General features: G+C 35.8%; 1 long non-coding RNA gene across 1 annotated transcript; it reads right to left on the bottom strand.

Annotated features, from left to right (window-relative positions):
- Window positions 1-679: 679 nt before the first annotated feature.
- Window positions 680-1,423, bottom strand: LOC132116596 (uncharacterized). The gene is made up of 3 exons (XR_009425643.1): window positions 1,357-1,423; window positions 1,050-1,245; window positions 680-838 (listed from the first exon to the last, which is right to left on the bottom strand). It is a non-coding gene; the product is annotated as an uncharacterized LOC132116596 (long non-coding RNA).
- Window positions 1,424-7,244: the final 5,821 nt, after the last annotated feature.

Genomic DNA, 7,244 nt, shown 5'->3' with positions numbered 1-7,244 from the left:
AGAGCTAATGAGAAAACTATAGCCTACTATTTTATAATGCACACCGCAAACTGATGCACTGCTTTAAACACGATGTGAAGAATAGTTGTGTGATTAGTTTCTACATTTATCAGTCAAGCAATATCAGGCTAAAGAGAGAGAGCAGGAGAAGTCATGTGGCGCGCTGTAATATTTAGGCTACATGCGGTGAACTGTGATGATCATATCACATGTGTACAGCAAGTATAGAAACTCTGAAGGTCAGTTCTGTCGTGCTCATTCATGCACAAGAACACGGTCAACAAATGCTGTGTATTTGACCAAGAACAGATGAGTGTCACAGCACTAGGATTCATTTCCCCAAGCACACAATCACCTGTGCTCCTGTTCATATCATCCTTCTGTCTCATCAGTTCTGCTTAATGTTAACACATAGATAAATGTGTGCCATCTGAGCTCATTTTGTGATGCTTCAGGTCATTTGTGCTTGTGTTTTCTGAATAAGAACATGATCAAACCCGAGCAAAATAAGGCTTTTATTGTGTAGAGCTTTGCAGGAAATATTGAGCAAGTTGGGACGCGTGTAAAAAAAAACAGGTGAAATGTGTTAATAGTTTGAGAAAGGTGTCTTTGAATGGTTTGGAAAATGGGTGAAATAGTGTGTTGACAATCACTAAACACTAAAATAAAGATGAACAAATGAACACAGAAAACACCGTTAAATGAGACAAAATTAGAAAATTCTGCACAGATGATAAAAACTACTAGATTAAGAACAAGGTGATGTTTTAGTGTCCATCATTCAAAAACACCGGTCATCCAGAAACACACACCTTGTATAAAACAGAACAACAATACACTGCTCACACACCCAGTCACAAAACCATAACACCATCCCATGACTTTACATCACTTTTTCCTTCTATAACTGTGAAGGGCTCACGTCTCGATTTGTCCTGTTTTGACCTTCATGAACAATCATTTTTATATAAATGTAAAAGCTGCTCTGACACTCATCATCTGTGTCACGGTCCCTCGTGAGATACGGTTTAATCAACAGGGCTTCTCACAGCTCATCTCAATCTCAACCCCAGGAAAGGTTCATCATTTACCCGCTGTGTTACTCCAAATCATGTGTCCTTGACCTTTTGACCTTTTGACTCAAGCTCTGAGACGTCATTTCCTGTTTACAGTCCGCAGTATCAGCCCTTAAAGAGCAGGTTTGAGTTTTCAGCTCCTGTTCACTACTGAAGCATCTCTTCTGCTCTCAGGTAAGAAACATCTTTCTAAACATTCAGGTCAAGCTCTATAGGCGAATATTTTCATATGGATGACTGGATTATTCATCATTTTATTGTTTGTCTCTATAATCCAAACACATGAAGACAGAACAGTGAAAAATATGAATCTTGTGAAGCTTTTCAGTCAGATGAGCTGGATTGAGAAACGAGTGAGTGAATCAGTTTCACATACTTTACCAGCTTTATTAGGAATATTTATTCATGTTTTAATTGCACATCTGCTGTTTGTTCAGGACTTGATTTCTCCTTAAACTGAATTTACTAAACATTGACTTTGACTTTAAACTGTGTTTCTGTCTGATTTACCAGAAACAACTGGATTGTAGAATAGAAACAACACATGCAGAAAACTACTGGAGCATCACAAACCACAGACCAGAAAAGAGAGAAACCAGTGAATCACAAGAGAAAACACTGGTTAGATGCCACACTACGGGGTTAATAAAGCCAGACTTTCTGATAACGACACTGATGAATATTCACAGATCAGTGTGATTGTGTGTAAAGGACAGGATGTGTTCTGTGTAGACCGAAAACATAAAAGCCCATAAACCCCAATAAAAACGCTGAGGATAATCTGATGTTTGTGACACGAAGACCTGAACATCATCCTTCATCATCACATCAGCTCTTGGACTCTTTCACAGACTCATCTGAACACAAACAGATCTGCTCTCAATGCTGCACGTCTTATATTTTAATATAGTTCATAGATTTTATATATCTTTGTATAACTCTGTACAGTTTCCTCTCTATTCTCGATTCAGGCAGAAAACAGCGGAAAACTACATTTTGTACATAAACCTAAATCTACTGTTATATTTGAAGTAGCTTCGTATATTTAAGAAGGTTTACAGATTTAGTTACGGCAAACTTAGATATTTTTACAAATAATTAAAATGTGCTATATTTGTATATTTGTGAATCTGATAGGATTGAGCAAGTGATACTCGCTTCATATTCAAGACGGCATTCGTTGTTAATGTTTGGCTAGTGCTGGTGTTTGCGTTATTTCTGGGTTTTGTCACATGTATACTGTAGTTTATACTGTAGTTTAGGCTGTAGTTTATACTGTAGTTTATACTGTAGTTTAGGCTGTAGTTTATACTGTAGTTTATACTGTAGTTTATGCTGTAGTTTAGGCTGTAGTTTATACTGTAGTTTATACTGTAGTTTATACTGTAGTTTAGGCTGTAGTTTATGCTGTAGTTTAGGCTGTAGTTTATACTGTAGTTTATACTGTAGTTTATACTGTAGTTTAGGCTGTAGTTTATACTGTAGTTTATACTGTAGTTTAGGCTGTAGTTTATACTGTAGTTTATACTGTAGTTTAGGCTGTAGTTTATACTGTAGTTTAGGCTGTAGTTTATACTGTAGTTTATGCTGTAGTTTAGGCTGTAGTTTATGCTGTAGTTTATGCTGTAGTTTATACTGTAGTTTATACTGTAGTTTAGGCTGTAGTTTATACTGTAGTTTATACTGTAGTTTAGGCTGTAGTTTATACTGTAGTTTAGGCTGTAGTTTAGGCTGTAGTTTATACTGTAGTTTAGGCTGTAGTTTATACTGTAGTTTATACTGTAGTTTATACTGTAGTTTAGGCTGTAGTTTATACTGTAGTTTAGGCTGTAGTTTAGGCTGTAGTTTATGCTGTAGTTTAGGCTGTAGTTTATACTGTAGTTTATGCTGTAGTTTAGGCTGTAGTTTATGCTGTAGTTTAGGCTGTAGTTTATGCTGTAGTTTATGCTGTAGTTTATACTGTAGTTTATGCTGTAGTTTAGGCTGTAGTTTATGCTGTAGTTTAGGCTGTAGTTTATACTGTAGTTTATACTGTAGTTTAGGCTGTAGTTTATACTGTAGTTTATACTGTAGTTTAGGCTGTAGTTTATACTGTAGTTTATACTGTAGTTTATGCTGTAGTTTAGGCTGTAGTTTATACTGTAGTTTATGCTGTAGTTTAGGCTGTAGTTTATGCTGTAGTTTATGCTGTAGTTTATACTGTAGTTTATACTGTAGTTTAGGCTGTAGTTTATACTGTAGTTTATACTGTAGTTTAGGCTGTAGTTTATACTGTAGTTTAGGCTGTAGTTTATGCTGTAGTTTAGGCTGTAGTTTATACTGTAGTTTATACTGTAGTTTATACTGTAGTTTAGGCTGTAGTTTATACTGTAGTTTATACTGTAGTTTAGGCTGTAGTTCAGATGATTGAGTGTCTTAAAGTGACTGTACAGTCAGGGAAGAAAAAGGTACAAAAGCTGTCTATGCAGCGTTACCCTTTCAAACAGTAATAATATATACGCTTCAGATTATAATCTGTTCTTTTAAAATCCTAATATGTATGTTTAAGATACTAAAATGTACTTTTTAGGGGTAAATACAGTAGATAAAGTAAAAGAGTGAATATTTTAGCTTTTGTACCTTAGGGTAATTAACAGCCTAGTGACAGATTTGTACCTTTTTCTGAGAGTGTAACTGTAAAAAATGTTCAGTGCTGAAATAATATCTGCCTGTTGTTCATCAGGATCATAACTGATTCATTTCATGATTTCTGACCAGTGTTTAGAACGACATGGAAACCTGAACGTTATTTACACATGTATTTATGTTTATATTTTAACATGACTGTTCTGTGAAATGTATGTTTAATCCTAGCAACAGACGCCGATTTCCTGAAACTGATTCTTGTGGAAACACACTGATGCTGAGACTATAAACAAAAGACAAGCCTCAAAAACTGAGCATGAAAACAGCCTTTTCCAGTCTAGATGGTAAACAGATTATCTCTTCACAACTTCAAGGGGATGCTTATATTTTATTTAAAACAGCGGGGACGCCAGAGTTGCACTTGCATCACATTTCAAAGGTAAAATGCATTGTCAACAAAAACGGTTTGCCAGATGCATGACTGATGTTCAGGTGTTAAAAAGTCTTTAAAGCTCTTAAACTAGATTTTTAAGATCCAGCAGTTAACCGGATATGTTATGGGACCATTTGGAATAACTATTTATTCATCTATTTTTGAGAATGTTTTGAAGGCCACTAATAAAAAATAGGACCTCTATACATTTGTTTGTTGACTATGAAATTGAGCTGTTTATTTGTTGGGGAGATGAAAACAAAGTTTCCCTTCTCAATTAGCTCAACTGCTCAAGTTTGATGGTTAATAAAATCTTTTAAAACAAATTACATTAAATATAGCCTACGTTAATTTTCTTCAATAAAAAGGAAATTGAGAAAGACGATGTGTGAACGTGGATTAGTAAACTGAACTGGGCTTCTTCATGATCAAAGTTTCTCATCTCTGCTATAGAGCATGTAGCCTATGAGTACTGTATTAATATCCCACATAGCCCTCGTCCAAACGCTCTCTGCTATTTATTACAGTGTCGCTCTCTACTGGAGAACATCAGTATTACAGCAGAGAGAAGGTCACGTGATCATCTACAGCTTCAGAACACGTCTACTTTACAAGAGTCCTGGCTTTATCTCACAGCAACTTTAAACACAACCGGTTCCAGTAGTAACTTTATATTTTGATCATCCTCTTATACAGTATTTAGGATCAATACTACTTCCTCTCTGAATAGACTAATGTATCAGAGAAAGTAATTTCACACATTTTTAACACGAGCATAAACATTAGTTTTCTCTGTAATGTAGTTAGCCAGTTTTCACTGACGTGAATGATGCTGATGTGAGGTCAGTGACCCAGTCAGGGCAGTCAGCAGACTTCACGCTGGGTAACTGATGTGAATGAGTGTGTGTGTGTGAGAACTGAACCCGTGAGGGTCATGAGAGCTTCAAGAGCTTTAAGAGAGAGCCTCTGAATCACACACACACACACACACACCAGCGGCTCTCAGAATCACATCACATCACACCGATCAGGTAAGAGCTCATGCACTTCCACTAACACACTAAACCAAGAGATACAGGCTTTAAATGCTGCTTCAGGACAACTGCTTCATGAAAATCCTCTTTTTACACAGAGGCACTGAATGATTATACTGGTTAGCATTAATGCAGAATTGTATTAGATATTTATCAGATAGATTTAGGTTATAAAATACAAGAAATGTCATTTACAGCTGGAACAGGGACTAGTTTTTGAATAAATATTTAAAAACCTCTCAACATCAGCTTATAGATTAACATAAAATAAAAAAAGAATAATTAAAAAGGCATTTTGCATCATGAAATTTGTATTAAAATCTTTTTTTTTCATTAACATGCATCAAATTCAAATTAATAAAGTTGCATTTTTACATTATTGTACTATTCGTTTTACTGCATTTAGTTTACGCAGATTATAATTTAAAAAAGGTGCATTTAATAAAAAAGTTGTTCACTGTAAACCCTTAATATATTTTTATAATATGAGTTAGACGTATGGTGACTTTGTTTCAACTGCAGTGCCTGTGACTTGTGGGGTGCCCCAGGGTTCTGTTATTGGCACCATTTTATTTTGCTTGTATATGTTGCTCCTGGGATTTTATATATATATATATATATACTGAGATTACGTTGTTGTTTTTTTTGCCCTGACTGACGAGGTTTAGATATGTCCACATATTTGGGTTCATGGTCCGATTATTGCCATGACCAAATAAGGAACTTACTGTAGGTGTGGTGTTTGACCCAGAGCTGAAATTTGACAAGCAGATTAGTGCTGTAGTAAAGAATAGTTTTATTTCCAGATTTGGTCTGTTGCTCGACTAAAGCCTATTTTGTCAAGAAAAGACTTAGAGAAGGTTATCAATGCCTTTGTTTTGTTTCATCTGGACAATAGCAATGTGTAGGCTGCTATTGGGTGCTAAGAAAAGTAGAAATGTCTCTGAAGTGACCACCAGTGAACTACAGCATAAAATATGAAAGTCTCATGTACATTTTTAAAGCAGTGCATGGGTTGGCCCCTGCTTACGTGTCTGAGCTCATTGCGGTTCGTTAAGCACCTAGGTCTCTAAGATCCAATAATAATAAGTTGTGTGTTTTAATAAAACTTTTCTTTTTTTTATTATTATCGTACAGCACTTTGATCTGCCAGTGCAGTTGTAAAGTGTTCTATAAATAAAGTGAATGAAAATGATTGAATGCATTAAAATGTAATTATCATGACCATGTCACAATTATAAAACACATACTGTGTATTCATGGTACTGAAAGCATGCTTAATTTTCGTGCAAAATATAATTTAATATTTTTCCTTGGATTCAGGGTGAAATTAAAATTGAATCATCATGACAATAAAAAAATTATACTTAAAGCATGTTCAATTTTCCTGCAAATAAAATCTAATTTCTATTATGATATTAAAAAAATAATAATTATGACAATAATGGCAATGAAAATGTTTGTCAAATATATTATATGTATATTAGTATTACTGAAAGCACACTTTATTATCATGCAGAACAATTTCTTTTTTTGTGTTTACAAGAGATTCACCCTTGTATTTATAAATCCATCTCGTACTACAGCTGAAAAACATTGTTGTAAATCACTGTAGTCGGTCATATTCATTCACTAATGATCTGTTATTGTGATTTTCAGGAGTTTGTTCATCATGTCTTACGGTGGTTCAGGTTCAGGCTCTCGAAGTGAATTCAGTGTTCATTTCTCCAGCAGACGTGGAGCAGGACTCGTCAGAGCTGAAGAGTGTGTGAAGATTCACTTTAATACTTTCAAACACCAGCAGAAAACTACAGACTCTTCACCTAAAACCCCTGTGTGTGTTTATACGCAGGGCCGCAGGGATCGCCTTACTGGCCGTGATCCTCACAGCGCTGCTCATCCTGGGCTGCTGGTATTACCGCCGGCGGGGGGGATACAAGACGATCCGGGTGAGTCATGTGACCCACGGGACGGTCAGGAGATCAGTGTTAGCCCAAGAGCATCAGAGCAGAGAAAAGAGCCAAAAACTGCATCACCGTAGGAGATCACGACCCTTGCAACACTAATGTCATGGGT

Source organism: Carassius carassius, chromosome 36 (assembly GCF_963082965.1).
Source record: "Carassius carassius chromosome 36, fCarCar2.1, whole genome shotgun sequence".
NCBI lineage: Eukaryota > Metazoa > Chordata > Actinopteri > Cypriniformes > Cyprinidae > Carassius > Carassius carassius.
This window is presented reverse-complemented; position numbering and strand designations above follow the sequence as displayed.